Source organism: Heterocephalus glaber, unplaced genomic scaffold (genome assembly GCF_053883595.1).
Source record: "Heterocephalus glaber isolate CG9 unplaced genomic scaffold, H.glaber_assembly_v1.0 deba00001554, whole genome shotgun sequence".
Taxonomy (NCBI): domain Eukaryota; kingdom Metazoa; phylum Chordata; class Mammalia; order Rodentia; family Bathyergidae; genus Heterocephalus; species Heterocephalus glaber.
This window is the reverse complement of record NW_028258345.1, coordinates 220158-242160: the sequence shown is the minus strand read 5'-3', so window position 1 is coordinate 242160 and position 22003 is coordinate 220158. Positions and strand designations below refer to the sequence as shown.

Below are 22003 nucleotides of genomic sequence, written 5' to 3'. Positions count from 1 at the left end.
CAAACTACCACCAAGCCCCAGCATTTCCTCTTGATGAAACCCCTGTTAGTCCAACCTTGCTCTACATTTTCAGTCTGCCATTTGCTAACATATTACATGACCAGCTGAGCCACCAAGCTAGAATAAACAGAATGCACTTTAGCATACAGGGATATTTTGCAAGAGATATATTCTCAAGTCTTGGAAACTTAACTGTGTGTTACCATATTGTCTTCCTTATGCTCCTTCTGTTTCTTAATTTCACACATCACTCCTTTCTTTGAAGAAATTTTTCCCCAATGTGTTAAGAAACTGAGTCATGTCCTAAATTCTGTGGAAAAACTCGGGAGGGTGGGAGGAGGTCCAGTTCGGTAGAGTGCTCTTGTTCTCTCAATCAGTCCATCCACCCGGTCATTTCACTATGAGTTAATGCAGAGGAAGGCTTTGAAAACTCCAATGCCATGCAAATATGCATTGCTCCAGGATCCCTTTTCAGTTATGGGTCACAAGTGGGCCACGTGCCAGTGCTTTTGTACTCACCAGGCTCACTTCAGGTGAAGTGGTTTTCCTGAAGTTCTAAACCTAAGGGCATTTCAGCTGTAATAGATCATTTTATGCTTTGAGTAAAGAGGTCCTCATTTGCAGAGAGATGACCCTCCTGAACCTTGTTCAAATACAGGAGCTGGGGATGGCTCAGTAATCAGCTGATCACAGAATCAAAGTACATCTCTCAGATGTTCCAATGCATTTATTTATTCTAAATCAGTGGCTCAGCTAGCCATGTGACATTCTGTCTTTTGGGCTAACATTCTCACAAAACAATTCAGAATGAAATTTTTCCCATCTTAGAAATAAAGAACGGAGCTATAACTAAAAGCTGTTATTGAAGCCGGTGATTTTTTTTCCACCTTCATAATTCACTTTCTCGGCTACATTCTGTGCTGTCCTGACATATGTTAATCAATGCATTTGTTACCACATAGCTTGACTACTGCATTTCTCTGGTGGCTGGCTTATCATCGTCTATAATTATTTCAACTCCAATTAATTCTGAACTTTTTTGCAAGGTTATTTACTTGCTTTAAGCAATAAGACAACATGGCACCTCTGATTTCTAAGCATCTGGTCAACTACAAATTGAATTCAGTGCTCTCTTCTTTGCCCAAGAGTTTATTTCAGTGACCCTTCCATTAGATCACTGATACTAGTGGTCATTGACCTGTCTGATGGGGAAAAATGTGTTTAGTAAGACAAATACTAGCATGTTATCATGACATTCTTGAAAGCTAGAGAAGAAACACTAGGAATAGCAATAAAACTGATGAAGGGAAGAGATAAGAAGTTTTCATCCATGACTATGAAAGGAGAACCTGACAGTCTTGATTTTGGACCTAGGTCAGGGAAAGAAGAGAAACCTGGGTATATCCCAGGTATTACTTAGGACTCTAATAACGTCAGGTCCTTTCATCTTAGTACAATTATGGAGTTAAGAACTCTTAGCCCTCCATAACAGTGATAAGAGGGAGCTTTAAAAAGGGGAAATAAGGACTTTCTCAGGAACACACAAGCAATAAGTAGCAATGTCCAAGATGGAATGCAGGTTTCCAACCAGAAGCAGCTAGGAACCCCAAATGCAAGTTTAGAAGTTTTCAGGTCTGTGGAAGAGGGAAGAGGGCACACAGAAGTACAAAATGCAAAGGATTGGAACCAAAGAAAAACAAGCATACTCTAAATCAAGGATACTAAATAATAGAATAATATATGGGAATGGATCTTAATGGTCCATTTCCTCCTCTTTAGAAAATCAGATAGTAAATATGTTCAGCTTTACATTCTATATAATCTCTCTGTCTCAACTACTCAACTGTGCCCTCAACTTAGTTCAAAAGCAAAAATAAATGGGTACAGCCATGTTCTAAGAAAATTCTATTTACAGAATCAAAATGTGTCTCTAAAGCCACAGTTTGCAGGCCCCTGGCCTAGATCAATGTTTCCAGAACACCATGATACCATACCTTGGGGTGGGGGGTGGGGGCGTGGAATGAAGAGGAATGTTTTTTAAATTATCACAGTCATAGAAGTTTGGGGAAAGCAATTAGTAGATTTTGGCCAGGGATGCTAACAATCTTGCAGCAGATTCATCTAAATTAGAATTTCCTGCCTTATATGACAATAGCCTGGCCATTGAGAAACACTAGATTTGGCAAAGGTGAAAGACATATGCATTAAGAACCCAAGCCTTATTCTCTTTCTAATTCACAGGAATCAGCAACAGGACAGGGAAAGAAGTAAGACTCTCCAGAAAAAGAGGAACCTTTGAAATTAGACGAATCTGCTCTTTACACAATTCTCTTACTTAAAAGCTCCCTGATGTCACTGAACCTTGGTTTTTGTCAATAATTAGAGAATAATCATAGCTCTCTCATAAAGTTGCTATGAAGATTCAAAGAAAGAATAAATCTGAAGTGACCAGCATAGGACATGGATTATACAAACATGCTATCCAATACAAATACAATGTGAGCCATGTATAGAATTTTAAATCATCCAATTAGGGACACTTAAAAAAAAGAAAAGGTAAAAAGAAACAAAAATGAAATCTAAGGTTGCATTTAACCCAGTGTATTCCAAATTTTAACACTTCAAGAACTAATTCATATCAAAAAATTATCAATGTGATATTTCTCATTCTTTTTTTCCCTAAATTTTCAAAATCTGGTATTTTATTCCTACAGTGAGTCTCTATGCAGACTAGCCATGTTTTAGTGCCTGACGGCCACATGTAGCTAGTGGCAGCTGTAATGGGGTGGACTGTGAGCCTCCATTTGTTCTTGTCCCAGTGGGCCACTGAGTCCTAGTCAGTGCAGGGAGTCCTTCCTTTCACCCGCCCTCTTCCTAATTGTGCAGAGAGAGGGTCATTCCTACCTATGAAGAATAGGGTTTCTCAGAACCTCTGAGGTCCAGTTACAAAGTGCTTTCCCAGCTGCATTCCCCAAATTTAATTGAGTTCAAAATTAAAATAATTGTACTTTTTTTCACATTAAAATCCCCTAATATCCAAGAAACAAAGAAAGCCAAACAACCTATCTTTGGTGTTGCCGCTTTAGGAACTTCTGTCTTGGGCCATTTTCTGAATAACTATGCAGTAAATTCTGATTAACCAGGAGTATTCTATAACCTTAATATCCTAACTTCAGGGCCGGGGATTTAGCTCAGTGGTTTCGCCGCCTGCTGTGCAAGCTCAAGGACCCGAGTTCGATCGCCGGTAACCAAAAAAAAAAAGGCCTAACTTCAAATAAGGCAATACTTTTAAGAAGTCTAGCAGAAGGGTACCTTCCAGCCAAATAACTGGTTGAAAATGATTAAATATGCCCTGCTGGTGACCCCTTGATGTTTATGATAAGTGTAAGTTTCATCATCAGCATTCCCTAAGAATTCAGTTCTTTTCATTTGCTTTTACTCCCTACTGAAACAAATGAATTCCTTCTCTGTTAGCATTTTGAATCTTGTCAGTCAAAGAAATTTATGAAAAGAATATACATGTATGGAGGTGTTATGTATCAAAATGTCTCTATGTTATAAACTTATCCTCATTAAGCTCACGCGCCCCTCTGCTTCTTTTGGTATATAGATAGTTCAAGAGCAAAGGATGGAAATTCAGAAGTTATCCCCCCTTCCTTTCTCTAATTATTTTGAGCTGAATTCACAGAGATTGAATATGAATACATTTCTAGCTTTTAAGATTATGAAGCCTAAAGCCTGCAGTGACTTTCATTAAAGCAGATGCCCCCGCCCGAGCTGCTTGACTCCGCAGGTTCCCAGCAGGCTGATTGAAGCCGGCACCACCGAGAAAGACAGGTCTTTTTAGGAATATCAGCATTTGAGGAAAAAGGCTGGTTTTTTTTTATTCTGTTTTCCACCCTAGTAAAATTCTGCGTCCCCCAAGGATTTCCCTTCCCATCTTTGCTGGGTTGGTTGGTTTTCAATAAAAGATAGGATAAGGAAAGATAATATTTGCTTAGTTAAAAGGACTTTTGTCCAAAAACATGCATCTCCAAATACCCTTCTAGTTGTACGATTTGATACAACTGTGTTAGATTCTATAAACCTCCTAAGCCCTCACTTCACAGTTATCACACACACACACACACACACACACACACACACACTTACTATTGGTTAGGAAATAAAAGAATTTTTTTAAATAATGTACTTTGCGATTGTTCATAGAAATATTGATCGGGTTCAAGGCAAAGGGAGCTAATGGATTGCAATCCATATGGCCTGCTAATGAGGGTCTTGCAGAAGCTGGAACACCTATTGATTAACCTGTTTAATATCATAAAACTAGAGCTTCAACATGGATAATGCCTACCCCACTGCCTGTTCCCGAGAACAATGTCATTGTTTGTTTTGCACATGCCAGGAGGAAGTGTCTGCTGATTCCCTAGATGACAAAGGTGCCGGGAGGGCTCCCTCTGCCCCTCTTTGGCAACAAGCAAGCTGCCCCTCCAGATGATAGGGTCCTTCCCCCTTCCTGCAGGTAACTGTCAGTCAGGCGGAGCGTGAGGTATGATAATTCCATCTGCGCCATGCGGATTGTCAGCGGCATTGTTCTGCTCAGTGTGCTATGGATTGTGAAAAACAACCAGGACGGATGATTTTAAGTAATTGCTCTGACAGAGACTGATTACTACAGTAACAACAGTCAGTTACAGTTAAGGAGTGGCCTTGGCATATGGTCTACATTTGACGTGGGGAGCAGAGTTGGGGGGAGGAAGGGAAAAGCTTTATCATTTTACAGATTGCTTTATGTTTTCTCATGACTGAGTTTTCTTTTCCTTCGCTTGATTTGGAAAATATCACCATCAGAAGCTTGGGGGAAAAATCCAAATATTGTTACAGATAAAGGAATTCGAAGAACATATTTAACTGTTATTAAGATAAACCATAAAACGATTAGGGTTCGTAAAACCGATAATTATTCACTGCCACAATATTTATTGTTCTGTGTATTGGGGTTTGTTTTCAACTTTGTGCATTTGGTGATCACCTTTGTGAAACCTTGGCTGTTCACTGATTGCAGAAATCTATTGCATCCATTTTGAAAGATGAATCCTTAACATTTGGTGGCTTCCCTTCCAACTATCTCATATTGCATTCCCTAAAAATACTTTAATAAATGATCCAATTTGTATACCTTTTATAAGATACAGTGTGTCAAATCTCAAGCATAATAAAATAGAGATGTTATAGCCTAATGAAAAAATAATCATAAACATTTTACACACAGACAGACCACACATTTTGCTTTAAATTTCAAAAGACCTATTTAGCTTTGTAGTAGTAGAGACACAAAGTAATTAACAGATTTCATTCTACTTGGGTTTTTAATTTTATACCATTCTTATTTTTAATTTTTTTATAACACCCAAGAAGTGGTCCATAAGATTGTATGCAGGGCAATGAACTAGAAAGCTCCTTCAAGAGTAATTGAAATGATAGTGATTTTTTAAAATAAATGATAATATGCTCAATGAAATAATTCAATACCATATAAATAGGAAAGACTTAGGAATAAAAATTAGGGTAATAATTTAACACTGTGGAAAGTAAGTATGACAAAGTACATCTGAAGGACATTAATTACTTATACGTGCATGAGCTATTGTTGGGCACATAATGGCCGATCCATTTGCCAGCATAGTCGTGCTGCTCCCACTATTTTAACTCATTACTTTGTAAACCTCTTCCATGATACCTTGAGAATTAAAGGTGCTATTTAAAACCTACTCTTATTTAATATTAATTAAGGTTAAGCGAAACAATTTTCACCATTTTCTACTTAAACAAAGAAAAGTGCTGGGCTAACGAATAGTTTCTAAATCTTGGGCACTAGCTGGAATCCTTGAATTTCCAAGAGGCTTAGGGACATCATTTTAATTTCTAGATGAGAAGGGCTATGATTGAACCACTAGTACCAACCAGCTTCAGAAGTTATTTCCATGGACTAAGAAGTCTGTGAGTCTAGGGAAGTTTGGAAAAATAGAGAGCTTTTTTCTTTACTGATTTGAGTCATGACTTACTGATGAAGAAGTGCAAGTCACATTGCCAGTTGATCTTCCGCTGACTGCAAAGCATCCACACTAAATAAAATTCTCTGTTGGGAAAACTGCAATTATTTAGGAACACTGTGGCAGTTGCTTAGGATTTTTAGTTTCTAAAAATCACTGTTCTCAAATATGCTTGTCATCTACCAACACATCTATGCTTCAGAAAGCTGACTGCTTACACGTTAGTTGTCTAAGAAAACTGGTCATAATTAATTCAAATTAAATGCATTTCCTTACAGTTCTTTGAAAAACTTTAGCTGTGATATAATACTGAGATGTTTTTAATCTAATGGAAAGTTAGTTAAATTAGGAGATAAACATGTTCCTACTAAGGATAACACTGCGTGAATTTGCTGATTTTATAGCTTGACGTTTTGTTCTCGGCATTAAAGCCAGTTAGAGAAGACCAATTTCATAGTTTATTTTTTAAAGGTGCAAAAAGTTTTAACATTTTGAAATGTGTCTCTAATATTTTGTCAGAATTCATTTTTCACTCCCTACATTTTTACACCTGGATAAATTCAGAACAGTGTTACCTGTCTAATCTTTGTAGGCATTTGGGTTTGGAATACCAGGATTAATAATATCCAAGTTCTTTTCCTGTTCATTTCTTTCATCTAAAACCTCCCATATAAGGGTAAGTGTAGAAAAAAAGACTATTTTGGGTAACTTGCAGTACCTTTGGTAATGTACATTTGGTTAATTATATTTTAATCTCATTTGGGGATCTTGAACATTCATTCAAATAACAGAATATAGTTAAGAATTCAAATCATTCTGCAGTCTGTAAGTCTTTTAACATTGTCTTTGTCATCATTTCTTATGATCCTGTAGATCCAGAGCTTGTGAAGGAGTTCACTGAGCCATTCTTCTACCTTATCTGGAATACGCTGAAATCACTAGCTCAGCTGGCTTTAGTTGGCACTAGGCTGAGCTGAAACATCTGAAAAAGCTTAACCCATATCACCTGCATATCTGACATTTCAATGCTTCTTCACATGGTACCTCTCTCTCCTCTCCTCATTCCTCTCCTCTCCTCCCTCCCCTCCACTCCCTTTCTGCTCCTTTCCCCACCTTTCTCCTCTCCCTATGGTGGTTGAGTTCCCCAGGAAGAAGAAGTTTCTGGTCCCTTTAAAGGTAGGGCCCCAGACTGGCAAATGCCATTCTCTACTTTCTCTTGATCAGGGTTAGCCCGAAGGCCACATTTGATCCAACAAGAGAGGAGTAGAGTCTTCCCTTGATGCATGGGAGAAAGGGCTTGTGTTTAGGGGGAAGAGGAATTGTGGCAGCCATCCTTAAAAACTATCTCCATACTTTCCAAGAAATCATTTGACTACTTTCCAGAAATACAAAAACATTTCAACCAGACAAAAGATCATTGGCTTCCTTAATTTTATTAGTTAACATAGTAGAGAATGATGAACTACAAAAATATTTGCTTAATGTAGCAAACTTTTGGCTTATCTGATATGATATTCACTAACCATACCTACCTGTATTTCTTGATAAATTTGTTTTACAACTTAACAAAATGTTTATGGTTCTTAAAATATATAGTAAAATTTATCTCTGAAGAATGATTTCTAACAATGTTTTCCAAGAGAGCTAGCTGGGATAAAGAACATTGACCTTAATGTTCTAAAAAAGTAGTTTTCCCTTGGTCTTTGGAAAGATTATTGTTTCTTTTTTTAATAAAGTAAATTTTATCTTGATGATTAAAATTTTCATATCTATTATTCAGGAATAGTTATGCAAAAAATAATAAGCCGGCCACTAGAATTGAAAAACACATTAGCAAAAAGAATGCAAGACTGTGTTAAGAAATAAAATACATTGTAATGAAGTAGGCTTTATTCTAAGCATCAAGCCATTTTTCTTTTTCCTTTTTATTACTTTTTTATAATTAGTATATGTTTGTCATACATAATCATTACATTTACCTTGGGGAATGTGTATATATATGTATATGCCTGTCTCATCTTGAACATCCTCTCCTTCCTCTCCTTCCCTCCCCTCCTTCTCCTTCCTGAGATCCCATCCCATCTCCACAAAATCTACCTCCTTGTTTTTTGCCATCTTTTTTAATTTTACTTGTTAAGTTATTTATATTTTAGGATTTTAGGTTTCTTACATAAGAGAAAACGTGATATTTAACCTTCTGTGGCTGATTTATTTCACCTAGCATATGGTCCCACAATCATCCATTTTTCCTACAAATGTCTCAAATTTATCCTTCTTTATGGCTGTGCAGTGCTCTATGGTGCATACGTGTTACATTGGTTGTATCTGTTCATCTCTTGATAGGTATAGAGGCTGCTTCCATAATTTAGCTACTGTGAATTGTGCTGCTATAAACAAAGGTTGCATGTAGCACTGTGATATCACTTTAACTCTTTCTTTTTCCTTTGTCTTGTTTTGTTTTTCTGTATAAAAGAGACTGTATCAAGGTAAGGTGGAGGAAGAGATATATCCCTTAGTGTGGAGGAATGGGCATGAGAAGGATAAGCCTCACAAGGAGGGAGGGTGGGAAATGTCATTAAGCAGGCAAAATATTCTCTGCAAAGGTTGCAGGAGTGCCACAGCCTCAGAGATGATAGCAGAGGTCCCCTTCTCAATGAGAGTTCTCTCCACTCAAGCGTCCAGAAGGGAAATGGCAGCTTCTCTTCCTTCTGTGGCAGCCACTCCACTGCTCACTTTGGGTCACCTTATTCCTTATGCAGCTGCTGCAGAGCTCGGGAGGGAGATCAGCTTGTGGGGGTTAAATGTCAGCATTTCCAGCAGCAGCTGCGCTCCAGACTCCTCCATCTCAGGTCCCACTGAGTGCATGGGCGAAGCCTCCTGGGGAAAGGCACCTGGGGTAAAGATACATCTCTCGGCCAGTCATCTTGTGGAGCCAGCCCAGTCAGGTCAAAGATTTTCCCCAACTGGTCAGCTTCAGAGTTTCCACAAAAGAGAGGCTTCTGGTGGAACATCTCTGCAAAGGTACAGCCAACACTCCACATGTCCACAGGGGTTGTGTGTGTAGAATGCAGAAGAACTTTGGCAGCCTGGTACCAGAGCATAGCCACCATCGGTGTAAGGGCCATCTGGTAGCTGTAGATCCTGGCTAGGCCAAAGTCAGCCAGCTTGACTGTCCCACCACCTGTCACCAGAATGTTCTCTGGTTTCAGGTCTCAGTGAATGATGCAGTCAGTCTGGAGAAAATCTAGGCCTCTTAGAAACTGGCACATCAGACCCTTGATGGTTTCAACTGGCAAGCCTGGTGGAGGTGCCTTGTCCAGATACGTCCTCAGGTCTTGGTCTACATGCTCAAATAGTAGGGTCACCTTGATCTCCTGGTCAGTTCGGGAAGGGGCACACACAGATATCCATCAGCCGGACAGCACTGGGATGCTCGAACCCTCCAGCTGCCTTCGTAAGGCCACCTCATGGACTGTGCTGATGGGTAGGCCTCCTCCAGCTCCTCCTCCACTGGGGACTCTCACACTCTTGAGGGGCACAAAGTGGCTACTGTGGGGATCACGGGCCTTGTACACGATCCCATAGGCACCGCACCAATTTCAGTCCCTGGCTCATATGGAGAGGCAGACATTCTCAGATCAGGGGAGACCCTCGCGCCAGGCCAAGAGCAATGGAAGCAGCCCATTATTGAGCCCCCGGAGCAGGTTCCCGTGGCGCAATACACCCGAGCTCAGCCGGGGACAGCTGGACTCTTCGGGTCGGACCATAGAACAACTTTAACTCCTTCAGAAAGATACCTGGGAGAGCTATTACTGGGTCAAATGAAATTTCTACTTTTGCTTTCTTAAAGAATCTCCATATTGATTTCCATAGTGGTTGTACTAATTCACATTCTCACCACCAATATAGAAAGGTTCCTTTTTCCCACAGCCTCGCCATAATCTACATTTTTGAGCAGCTGAACAGCTACCACTGGCAATTTCTTCCTTTGGCCATTTTCAAGATCAGCATCCAAAGAAACTTTAATATGTTGTAAAACATGTCTACTATAAAACAGTTCATTGCATGGGTTGGTAAATCCAGGGTCCATTTGTTTTGTAGCAGTGTTTTTGGCCTAACACTACTCTCTTATTTAAAAAGTGCAAGAATTTATAAAGTTATTCTAAGTTCCAGTCTTTCCAGTGGTGTCTCAGAGCCTTTTCTATAGGTTAGGTTCAAAATCATTTCTAAATATACCAAAACATAAATTATTTGTTTGGGAGTTCACTTTTGAAACAATTTTTGGTGCTTCTGTAACAAGTATTGTGGAAGTCCTATAACAAAGTATTTTTTGCCACCAGGGGTCTTGGTTTAAAATCCTGCTTTTACCAGTTATAAGGTATGTGGTCTTTAAAGACATTTAACAAGTCAGGTGTATTTATTTCTCAGATGCGAAAAAACTCATTTTCTATATAGAGTTTTTGGACAGATAAAATAAATAGCATATCTGAATTTCTTAGTTCATTCCTGGGACATAGCACTCTATGAATAAAACTTTCAAATCAAGAGATTTAAATAAATGCCAACTTTTAATTGGTTTACTTTTCAGATGTGTAGATGTAAAAGGAAGACTGGTTCAACATTCTGAAGCCTCAATAAATTAGAAGTTTAATTAATTTTATTTTTCATTAGAAGTGATGAGTTCATAGGTCACTAACTGCTCAACATGCTCTTTGAATAGAGGGTGTTATGCTCAGATATATTTGAAAAATATTATGTCCTCTTAATTCTGCCATAGAAAATCATAATATATATTAAAGATTCTGATAAATTGTGGGTAAAATTAAGAAAATACTTAAATTGTTTAATTTAGCATTTCTCAGACTTTAGTAAAAACTAAATGTATTAGTTCAATTGAGGCATGAGACCAAAGATAATTCACTATATAATCTACACACATTGAGGCTTTTTGTTGCTGCTTTTTTTTTTATGGAAGAGACAGCACTATTAAAATATGAATATTCAAAACAGGGTGTAGAGGCGCACACCTGTGATCCTAGCACTTGGGAGGCTGAGGCCGGAGGATCACTGCAAGTTTGAGGCCAGCCTGAGCTACATAGTGAGTTCAAGGTCAGCATAAAGTATATGGCAAGAGACTGTCTCAGAAAAAAAAAATGAATATTCAAAAATTTCAATCTTACAATGAATAATAATCATATGTATTTTTAAAGGTTCATCACAATTCAGGGTCATTATTAAACTCATCAATTTCTGTATTGAGAATACAAAGGTTAAAATTGTTTCCCCTTAGATTAAAGGTCCCAGACAATGATGCATGAATAGTTGATAAACTTTTTATCTCATGGTCAGCTCAGCAGTCTTCTTAGTATGTCTGTTTTAGATTTTCCCCAATTCCATTGATGTTACTGAAATTTAACAAAAGAGACAAGAGTTCCTGGAGAATCAGATAAACAATTTTGTTCAATCAATAGGCTTAATTCTATGTTCTACATGAATCCTAAAAACTCTATCTAGAGGGTAGTTGCCTAATTCCTTCGACTAAACACTATGTTCTGTGACAGTTGTTTTCTTTTTTAATTTCATATCCTCTTTCCCACTACTCACTTATTAAGTTATAACTTCAAAACCACAGGTGCTTAGTGTTCTGACATCACTGTATCTGTTACATTGTAGTTGGTTGGTAAAACTGAATTGATAGGGAGGTCATTAGCTGAATGGATGGTAGCCTCATAAAAAAGAGATGGAAATGAGAGGAGAACAGGGAAGGAAGAAAAGAACAGAAGGTGGGAGAGGGACAAAGAGAGAGGGGAGAGACATGGACACACTGACAGGATCATAATTGTTCTCAAGAAACCTAGGAGCTCAGCAATAAATTAGTCAAAATCCTTTTTAAACTGAGAACCGAATAAATCCTATAATGCAAATGGATATGAATAAAGAAAAGGCCTAGAAAATTAAAGTGTTCAAGTAAACTGATTATATACTAGTTTATTTGCTTCTCTCATTTAAAATAATGTTCCTGTTAGGAGGGTCAATATCTTAACACAGAGCCTGGACAAAGGCAGGCGCTCTTTATATGTTGCTTAAATGAGTAATTCATAAATTATATATTACAAACTATGCGGTCTTGTCTCTCCCAAAATTTGCCAAGCAATCAAAAATCAAACAAAAAGAAGATACTTTGAGAGAACAAGCGTTACATATTTCCTCTGCTCACTCATCCCATGAAGAACCATTATCTTGATTTTAGTTTCTCTCCATCCATGGTTTTTGGATGGAGCAGTGCCATTATAGGGAGAGTCCTTCAATAGTGAGTCTCAAAAACTTCGACATCTTGCTCCCAAGAGCAAACAAACTTTCCTTTCAGTATGACAGAAGACATCAGTTTTAAGGAAATATTTGGGTGAAACATTTCATCCAAGGAATCAATTTAGCTGTATAAAAATAGCTACCCACAAATGCACACATCAATTTATGCTTTTTGGAGACATTTGTCTAACACAGGTTAAGTCTGAGTAAGTCAATGAGGGAGCATGTGAATTTGAATGGCAAGTATAGAGGGCACATCTCATTTTGTGGAGATTGATCCCTAAGAATAATATTTTTAAACTACCATACTCACCACTATTACAGAAAAAAAGATCCAGTCTTCACAAACTTCATACATTAATTTTGCAGTATTTCCTGTGAAATGAAGAAACATCAACATTGAAATACTGAGTTGAAGAGCATAAAAGGGAAAAGTAATAGGGAAAGATTATTTTCTTCCTTCTGGGATTTTTTAAAAATTAATTTTCCAGGGACAGAAGCATTGTCTTTCTAAAAGAACAGAGGGTTTAGTAATACTCTTAAAATACTATAATTTTGCTAAAAGAGAGAAGCAAAATGAAAATGACTGAGCACTTCTCCAAGGCTCAAAAAAGGGGGAAGAGGAACAGAAAAATCACATACAGTGTACTAGTTATGAGTTAAGTCCTCTTAATTGATTTATTTTACCATTTTTTTGTTCAAGTAACCTATTTAAAAACGCATCCATGCATAGAGTGCCCCTATTATTAATAGTAAATGTACATTTCAACCTGTCAAGTTTTTCTAGCCCCACTTTTGCAAGGTTTTTTTTTTTAAGGAAAAAAAAATTAAAAAGCAAAGGCATTTCCTAGGGCACATGCTGCCAGACACCCAGCATTTATCTTATCTCAGTTGATGACTTTCCTTTTATCCTGAAATGATTTGACAATGACTCTATGATTTCCTGTACAAATTACCCTTTGAAAGTGGCAGTGGCGCTTGGCAGCGATCTTCACTTAATTACTGAGTGGATTATTAGCATACGGCTCCCCCCCCCTTCATTTCTTTATATCTTCTAGATTGCGTTGACAGTTCCCTTTCATTGCCTGCTTTAACTCACTGAATACTAAACATTATGCAGATTGCAGCTGAGAAGTACCCAGGCTACTCCAAACCCCTAGTCTACACCAAAACCTTTTTGATGGAGAGTAATTTACAGGTCAGAAATCAATACTGTGTCTGGGAAGTGCATTTGTGGGTTTTCTTAATTTAAGTTGGGATGGGGTAGATCAGAGCACTGATGTACGAAAGTGAATCTTCCTCCACAGTCTTCCTGAAAAACAATTAGTTTTGTTCCTTCCTTTAATAGCCTCTGTCTTTAAATAGCCTGAGCTCTTGAGATTTTGTTTTCTTTTTACTCCTTGCACTGCCTCCTCACTTGACAGGAGGGGGATAAAGAGTCCCTGTTTTACGAGAGGATAAGTTTCATTCTTGCCCAGTGTCTAAAGCCAGGGGCTGATAAGCTGACCTCCCTGGTGTGTGTGGAGGGTTACTGTCTGCCAGGGCAAGACAAATGCAAATGATAAATTGCAAGGATCTCTTCAGCACGCTCAGAAGGAACCTTCTCTTCTGTCTTGGCTCCCATCTTCTGGCACAAATTCGCACATATGTCGGGCATTCTCTATCCAGATCCTCATCGTCCCTCCCTCCCCGAAACTGCTTTCAAAGCATCTTCCATGTTTCCCAAGCTATAGTGGGGACATAAACCCTTTCTTATTTCAGCCTTATGGTATAGTTTTGTTACCCCCCCCCTTTGGGAAGAGAATACAATACATGAGTGATTTCAGGACTTGGTGGAAGTGACACCAAAGCAATAGGAGTCAGCACGCGTGGGGGAAACAGCTGGGTGCTGACTATGTCATCTCCATTCCAGGACTATCAAGCACCAGCTTTATTCTTCTAGTGTTACATCTGCTGTAAAATTTGGGTCTTCCAGGTGGCAGCCCAACATGCTGTCCAGTGCTATCAGGCCATTTAAATGCTTTGAGCTAATGCTGCATATCCATTTTCTAAACAAGTTAGCAGATACCATATGCAGCAATTAAAGTTTTATTGAGTGGTGCCTGCTTACCATACTGAATTTGGATTGGCTACCATCTGCCTCAAAGCCTGTGGTACTATCCCTGTTGCTTCAGAGAGCATTTGTAAGGAGAGAAGATTTTTCTCAACTTCTGAAGAAGCTGCTCAGATTATTTTTTACATGCAAGCCCACAAAAGTGGAATTGTTACAAATAAAAATATCAGGCAATTACAAGTTCCCAGGGAATGTGTATTTGGTTGTCATAGGCCATGAAACCAAGAACACGACCTCTTAGAACTTCTGCCCTGGCCGTCATTAATGTGTAGGTGGTGCTGAATGTTATTTTTCAGAGATGATTTCAATGAGCAACCCAACAAACCAAAATTAGAATTAAGCAAAGGACATGGGACTTGTTTTGCCTGTGTAAAAATTAATATAATCTGTGTTTTCTCAGAAAAATTTACCAGGAGCCACAGGGAAAAAGTAAAATATAAATTTACATTTTACCCACTCTGCTGGTAAGTCTCTAGGGAGTCAAAGCTGTTTAAGATCAGTCAGTTGAACAAAAGATTTTGAAGAAGGCATTTATTAAAATTTAAATAATGCCTAAACACTCGCACTAGGGTGGTTTACTAATACATTGTTAGTGTATGATGTTTTCTCAGACATATTTATCTCTGTACCTTGGACTTTCATGAATGCTGAGAAGGAAAAACACACTATAGTGAAATGCAAAATGTCTTCAAAATTTTGGAACAATTGCCTGGGCAGCAGTGTAGTCTAATAGAGGAAGAACTAGAGAACAAATCTATTGCCAAACTCTTGATTGCTTAGGACGTGGCATATTAATATTTTTTGTGGTTTTCTTTCTCTATGAGAAATTGATATATTTGAGCTTGTTGATTCTGTCCCTTTGAAACCTAATTTGGAAATTTCCAAGCTTATTCTTTGAATTTTGAAATAGCTGGCAAATAAGGAAAGAACTACCTGTAGTTTCTGTACATCATATGGTGATGCCGTTTATTAGGGCTTCCTTACAACTCAGGTCCTGGGAGACAAATGTCAAAATTCATAAACGACAAGTCCATAGCACTTAAGGAAATGTGTTAGGTTTGAAGAAAAGCACTGACTATGAATCAGAAGACATTTCCAGTGGCTCAGAATGGCTTTCACTGGCTAGGAAAATCACCATAGGTCCTTTTATCTGCCAGTGGAAAAAATGGAGCTCAAAATCCACTTTTTTGAGTTATTGTGTGTCTTAGTTACTTTTTTCATTGCTGAGACAAAATACCCAACACCCAAAGTTAAAGAGGGAAAAGTTTATTTTAGATCACAGTTTGTAGAGGTTTCAATTCATAGTTGGCTAGCTCTAAGGCAACATTACTGCAGAAGGGCCTCAGAGAGGAGAAACAGTTCATAGTGGGCAGAAGGCAGAAAAGCAGTGAAGTAGTGAAGAAGCAGCAGCTAGCCTATCTTCTTTCTGCCCCTTCTCTACACCCTCCGGGTGGTGCCACCCACAACTAGGGTGGTCCTTCTCATTATCCACACCCAGAACTATGCCAAACCAATCAGTGGACTAATTTAGTAATCACACACCCTTAATCCCAGCATCACATTCTTAATCCCTGTATCACACACCCTAGATCCAGCCAACTCTTAAAAGCCCCACCTATGTACATATCAGGTTTTTGGAGGATATGTAGACACAAGCCATAACATTCTGAAGTTTTTATTAAATCTATATAGTCTCTATAAATGATCACTGCAATATGAAAGGAAAAATAGTTTGCAAATTCAACTGAAGGCCAAATGCCATGTCTTTCATGGAGATTTTTTTTTAAATAAATTCTTTTATTGGTACATTGTAGGTATACAACACAATTACATTTCTCATTGGGAATTGTACCTTTACATAATGCATCTTGGTTCTTATTTTTTCCCCATTCCTAGCCCTCCCTTCACCCCCTCCACCCTTCCCTATTTACAAAGACTTTATTTCCATTTTTTCCATTCCTCAGCATTTTTCCTTTCCCTTCTTTCCTTTCCCCTGCCCCTCCCACTACCCCTACACCTTTGGACCTTTTCTTCCTATTTTGCATTATCGATTATTCATTTTAATCATTGGTACATTTAAGGTATACAATATAATGACATTCATCATTGGAAATTTGCATCTTTACATAATCTCTCTTGGTTCTGATTTTTCACCCTTGCCCAGCCCTCCCTTCAACCCCTCCATTCCTACCTATTTACAAAGATTTTGTTCCTATTTTTCCATTTTCTCATATTAATCCCATTCCCTTCTATCCTTTCCCCTAGCCCTCCCACTTCCTTCCCCTTTGCCCCTTTTCTTCATATTTCACATTACCTATATACATTTAGTCCTTATTTACACTTTCAGTTTCTCACACCAGAAAAACTATCTGGTATTGATACATGTGTATCCTATTTATTTCACTTAAGAGTATCACCTCAATGTGCATCCACTTAGCTATAAATGTCTCTAATTTCTCATTTTTTATGGCTGAGTAGTACTTCATTTTATTAAAAAAAAATCACATTTTCTTTATCCAATCTCCAGTTGATGGGCATTTGGGCTGTTTCCAAGTTTTAGATATCACAAACTGTGCTGCTATGAATAGGGGTGTACATATATCACTGTGGTATGATTCTTTTAATTCTTTGGGGATAATCCCCAGCAGTGGAATAGCAGGGTCAAATGGAATTTCCAGTCCTAGTTCTTTGAAGTATCTCCATACTGATTTCCACAGTGGTTGCACCAGTCTACACTCCCACCAGCAGTGGAGCAGGGTTCCTCTTTCCCCATAGACACGCCAGCATTTATTATTGGTTGATTTCATAATAGCAGCCATTCTTTCTGGAGTGAGGTGGAATCTCAGTGTTATTTTCATTGGCATCTCTCGAATGACCAGTGATGTGGAATGTATTTTCATGTATTTATTTGCTATTTCTACTTCTTTGTGTGAGAAATGTCTGTTCATTTCAGATGCCCATTTTTGGATTGGGTCTTTAAATTTGGGAGACTGATCTTTTTAAATTCTTTATAGATTCGAGATAGTAGACCTTTGTCTGAGGAAGAGCAGGTGAAGATTTTTTCCCACATTGTGGGTTGTCTCTTCACACTGCTGGTGATTTCTCTTGCTGTGCAGAAGCCTTTTAATAAGAAGAGATCCCATTTGTTGATTGTTTGTGCTAGTTCACAGGCAACTGAGGTTTTGTTCATAAAATCTTTTTGTACACTGATGTCTTCAAGGGTTCTACCTAACCTCTGTTCCAACTGGTTCAGAGTTTCGATTTTAATATTTAGATCTTTAATTCATTTTGATTTTAGTTTAGTGCATGGTGAGAGATATAGGTCTAGTTTTAATCTTTGACAAGTTGAAGCTCAATTTTTCCAGCACCATTTATTAAAGAGGCTATCTTTCCTCAAGTGAGGTTGTTTGCATCCTTTTTTGAAGATGAGATGGCTGAGTAGGTCTGGCATTGTTTCTGCATCTTCTAATCTGTTCCACTGGTCCTCAGGTCTGTTTCTTTGCCAGGACCATGCTGTTTTTATCACAGTAGCTTTGTAGTATAGTTAGAGGTTGGGGATCATGATACCCCCTGCCATGTCTCTGTTATCTAGAATTACTTTTGCTATTCTGGGTCTCTTCTTGTTCCAAATGAATTTTTGGATTGTTTTCTCAATGTCTATGAAGTATGCTGCTGGGTTCTCAACTGGAATTGCATTAAATCTATATAGCAGTTTTAGAAGTATGACCATTTTCACTCTATTAATCCTTCCTACCCAGGAGCAGGGGATGTCTGTCCATTTTCTGATATCATCTTCAATCTCTCTTTTCAGAGTGCTATAGTTTTCAGAGAAGAGCTCTTTGATTTCTTTTGTTAGGTTGATTCCTAGGTATTTCAGTTTTTTGGATGCTATTGTGAAAGGAATTCTTTGCCCTATTTCTCTCTCAGTGAGTCTGTCATTCGTGCAGAGGAAAGCTATTGATTTTTGTATGTGGACCTTGTGACCAGCTATTTGACTGAATTTGGTTATTAAGTCTAGAAGACTTTTGGTGGAGTTCTTGGGGTCTTCTATATAGAGTATTATGTCATCTGCAAATAATGACAATTTGACTTCTTCATTTCCTATCTTATTCCTTTCATTTCTTTCTCATCTAATTGCCTTGGCTAATGTTTCCAGAACTATATTGAACAAGAGTGGTGACAGTGGACATCCTTGTCTTGTTCCTAATTTTAGTGTGAAGGATTTCAGTTTTTGACCATTTAGTATGATATTGGTTGTTGGTTTTTCATAGATGGCTTCTATCAGTTTGAGGTAGAGACCATCTATTCCAATATGTTGTAGGGTTTTTATCATAAATGCATGTTGGATTTTGTCAAATGCTTTTTCTGCATCTATGGAGATAATCATATGGTTTTTGTCCTTGGCTCTATTGATATAGTGTATTACATTGATTGATTTGCATATGTTGAACCATCCCTGCATCCCTGGGTTGAATCCCACTTGATCAGGGTGTATGATCTTCTTGATAATCTTCTACATTCTGTTTGCCAGTATCTTATTAAGGATTTTTGACTCTATGTTCATTAGTGAGATTGGCCTATAGTTTTCTTTTTGATTGGGTCTTTCTCTGCTTTGGGGATCAAGGTGATGCTTGCTTCCAGGAATGAATTTGGGAGTATTGCTTCCCTTTCAATTTCATTGAAGAGTTTAAACAGTAGTGGCAGCAGTTCCTCTCTAAATGTCTTGTAGAATTCAGCAGTGAAGCCATCAGGGCTGGGATTTTCTTAGTTGATAGTTTTTTAATTACATTTTCAATTTCATTGGTTGATATTGGGTTGTTTAAAATATTTAGGTCTTCTTTGTTCAACTTTGGTAATTCATATATATCTAGGAATCTGTCCGTTTCTTCCGTGTTGTCCATCTTATTGGTGTATAGGTTCTTGAAGTAGGTATTGATGATCCTCTGGATTTCTGCTGGGTCTGTTGTAATTTCACCTTTTTCAGTCTTAATTATATGGATTTGGGCCTTTTTTTTTTTTCCTTGGCCAAAGGTTTGTCAATTTTTTTGATTCTTTCAAAGAACCAACTCTTGGCTTCATTGATTTTTTGTATCATTCCCTTAGTCTCCATTGCATTGATTTCTCCTCTGATCTTTATAATTTCCTCCCTTATAAGAAAATTATGAGCTCTGGTGTTGTCCTGCTCTTCTTTTTCTAGAAGCTTGAGGTTCAGCATCAGGTTGTTTAATTGGGCTTCTTCTGTTTTCCTAATATGCGTATTCACTGCTATGAATTTCCCCCATAAGACTGTTTTCATTGTGTCCCATAGATTCCCATATGTTGTATTGTCATTGTCATTTAATTGAAGGAACTGTCTGATTTCTTCTTTAATTTCCTCTGTGACCCATTGGCTATTCAGAAGTGTGTTGTTCAATTTCCATGTGTTTATGAAATTTTTTGAGTTTCTTTTGCTATGGATCTCCAATTTCATCCCACTATGGTCTGACAATATGCAGGGGATAACTTCAATTCCTTTGCACTTACTTAAACATGTTCTATGTGTGAGTATGTGTTTTATTTTGGAGAATGACCCATGTGCAGCTGAGAAGAATGTGTATTCTGATTTTGTGGGGTGGAAGATTCTGTAAACATCTGTTAAGTTCATTTGTTTGAGAGTTCAATTGAGTTCTAGTATTTCATTACTTATTTTTAGTCTAGTTGATCTATCTATTTGTGACAGTGGGGTGTTGAGGTCCCCCACTACAATTGTATTAGTGCATATATGACTTTTCATGTCTGTTAGTATTTGTTTTATATAGTTGGGCACACTAGCATTTGGTGCATAGATATTTATGATTGTCATCTCTTCCTCTTGGATTCTTCCCTTTACAAGGATGTAGTGTCCTTCTTCATCTCTCTTTATCACTGTTGGTTTAATATCTACTTGATCTGCCAAGAGGATAGCTACTCCTGCTTTTTTTCGACTTCCCATTGCATGGAGCATTGTTTCCCTTTAACTTTCAGTCTATGAGTTTCCTTTTGAATTAAGTGTGTTTCTTGTATGCAGCATATTGTTGGATTTTGCTTCTTGACCCATTCTGCCAGTCTGTTTCTTTTGATTGGTGAATTGAGACCATTAACATTGATGGTTCTAACTGAAACATATTGACTGGTCATTGCCATGACTTTTTCTTTTTGTTGGGTTCTCCCCCTTTCCATTTAATTTCTTGTCATGCCAGATGGGTTCATTCTGCTTTGCTTCCTGGGGTTGTGATCCTCAATATCTGTTCCTAGGATATTGTCTAAAATTCTTTGGAGTGCTGGTTTGGTATTCCCGAAGTTCCTAAGGTGCTCTTTGTCATGAAAGTATCTTATTTCTCCATCAATTTTAAAAAATAGTTTTGCAGGGTACATCAATCTAGGTTGGAGGGTGTTTTCTTTTAGGGCTTGGAATATGTCACTCCAAGCTCTTCTTGCCTTGATGGTTTGTGTTGAGAAGTCTGTTGTGATTCTGATGGGCTTTCCTTTGTATGTGATTTGTTTCTTTTCTCTGACTGCTTGGAGAACTTTGTTCTTCTGTTGAGTTTCTGGAATCTTAACAATTATATGCCTATGTGTAGATTTGTTTTGATCAAGGCTATTTGGAGTCCTATATGCCTCACTTATCTGTATGTCAAGCTCTTTTCCCCTGCTTGGGAAGTTTTCTGCCATTATTTCTGTGAAGAGTTTTTTATGTCATCTGCACTCTCTCCTGTTTCTTCATTGACTCCAATCTGTCTTATGTTATTCTTCTTTGCATCATCTAGTAGCTGCTGGATTGATTTCTCATGTTCCCTTATAATTTTGAAGCAATTTTTCTTTTCCTCGTCATTAATTGCAGTCTTATCTTCTATATCTGAAATTCTGTCCTCACATTGGCTCATTCTGCTGTGTAGACTTTCAACAGAGCTTTTCAACTCCTGGAAATCTATTTGCATCTGTTTTATGAATTCCATTTTTTTCCTGTGTTGGGATTCCATCATGTTCCTGAGCTCCTCTCTAGATTTATTAATCATGTCTTGCTCTAGGGGCACAACTTCTCCTGTTATCTGAGAAATTATTTCTGATTTCATTTTTTCCAGATCCCCTTTTGTTGCCAGTTCAGTGGGTCCAGGTGGTTGACTATCAGAGTGTTCCATCTCATTTCCCTTTGGGGTTGCTGTAGGTGATCTGGAAGTCTGGTTTTGAGACTTATTTACATGTTTTCTCATTTCGACTGGGGGTGGGTGGTGGGTGATGCTGTTGGTGCCTTCAAGGATCACCTCCTCTGATCTGGGAGAGGTGGGACAGGGGCCAGGAGTGGTGGTACGGATGGTGGCCCAGAATCCCCTTCCTCTAGGCCAGGAGCAGTGGGACAGAAGGCAGCCCGAAAGCTCTTTCCTCTGGGCTGGGGGCAGTGGGAGGGATGGTGGCCAGGAAGTCCCTTCCTCTGGACCAGGAGCAGTAGGACAGTGGCTCAGAAGCCCCTATTGCTGGATCAGGAGCGGCAGGAGGGATGGTGGCCAGGAAG

At 38.3% G+C, this 22003-nt stretch overlaps 1 pseudogene; it reads right to left on the bottom strand.

Annotated features, from left to right (window-relative positions):
- Positions 1-8782: 8782 nt before the first annotated feature.
- On the bottom strand, positions 8783-9811 carry LOC147824108 (cyclin-dependent kinase 4 pseudogene; annotated as a pseudogene).
- Positions 9812-22003: the final 12192 nt, after the last annotated feature.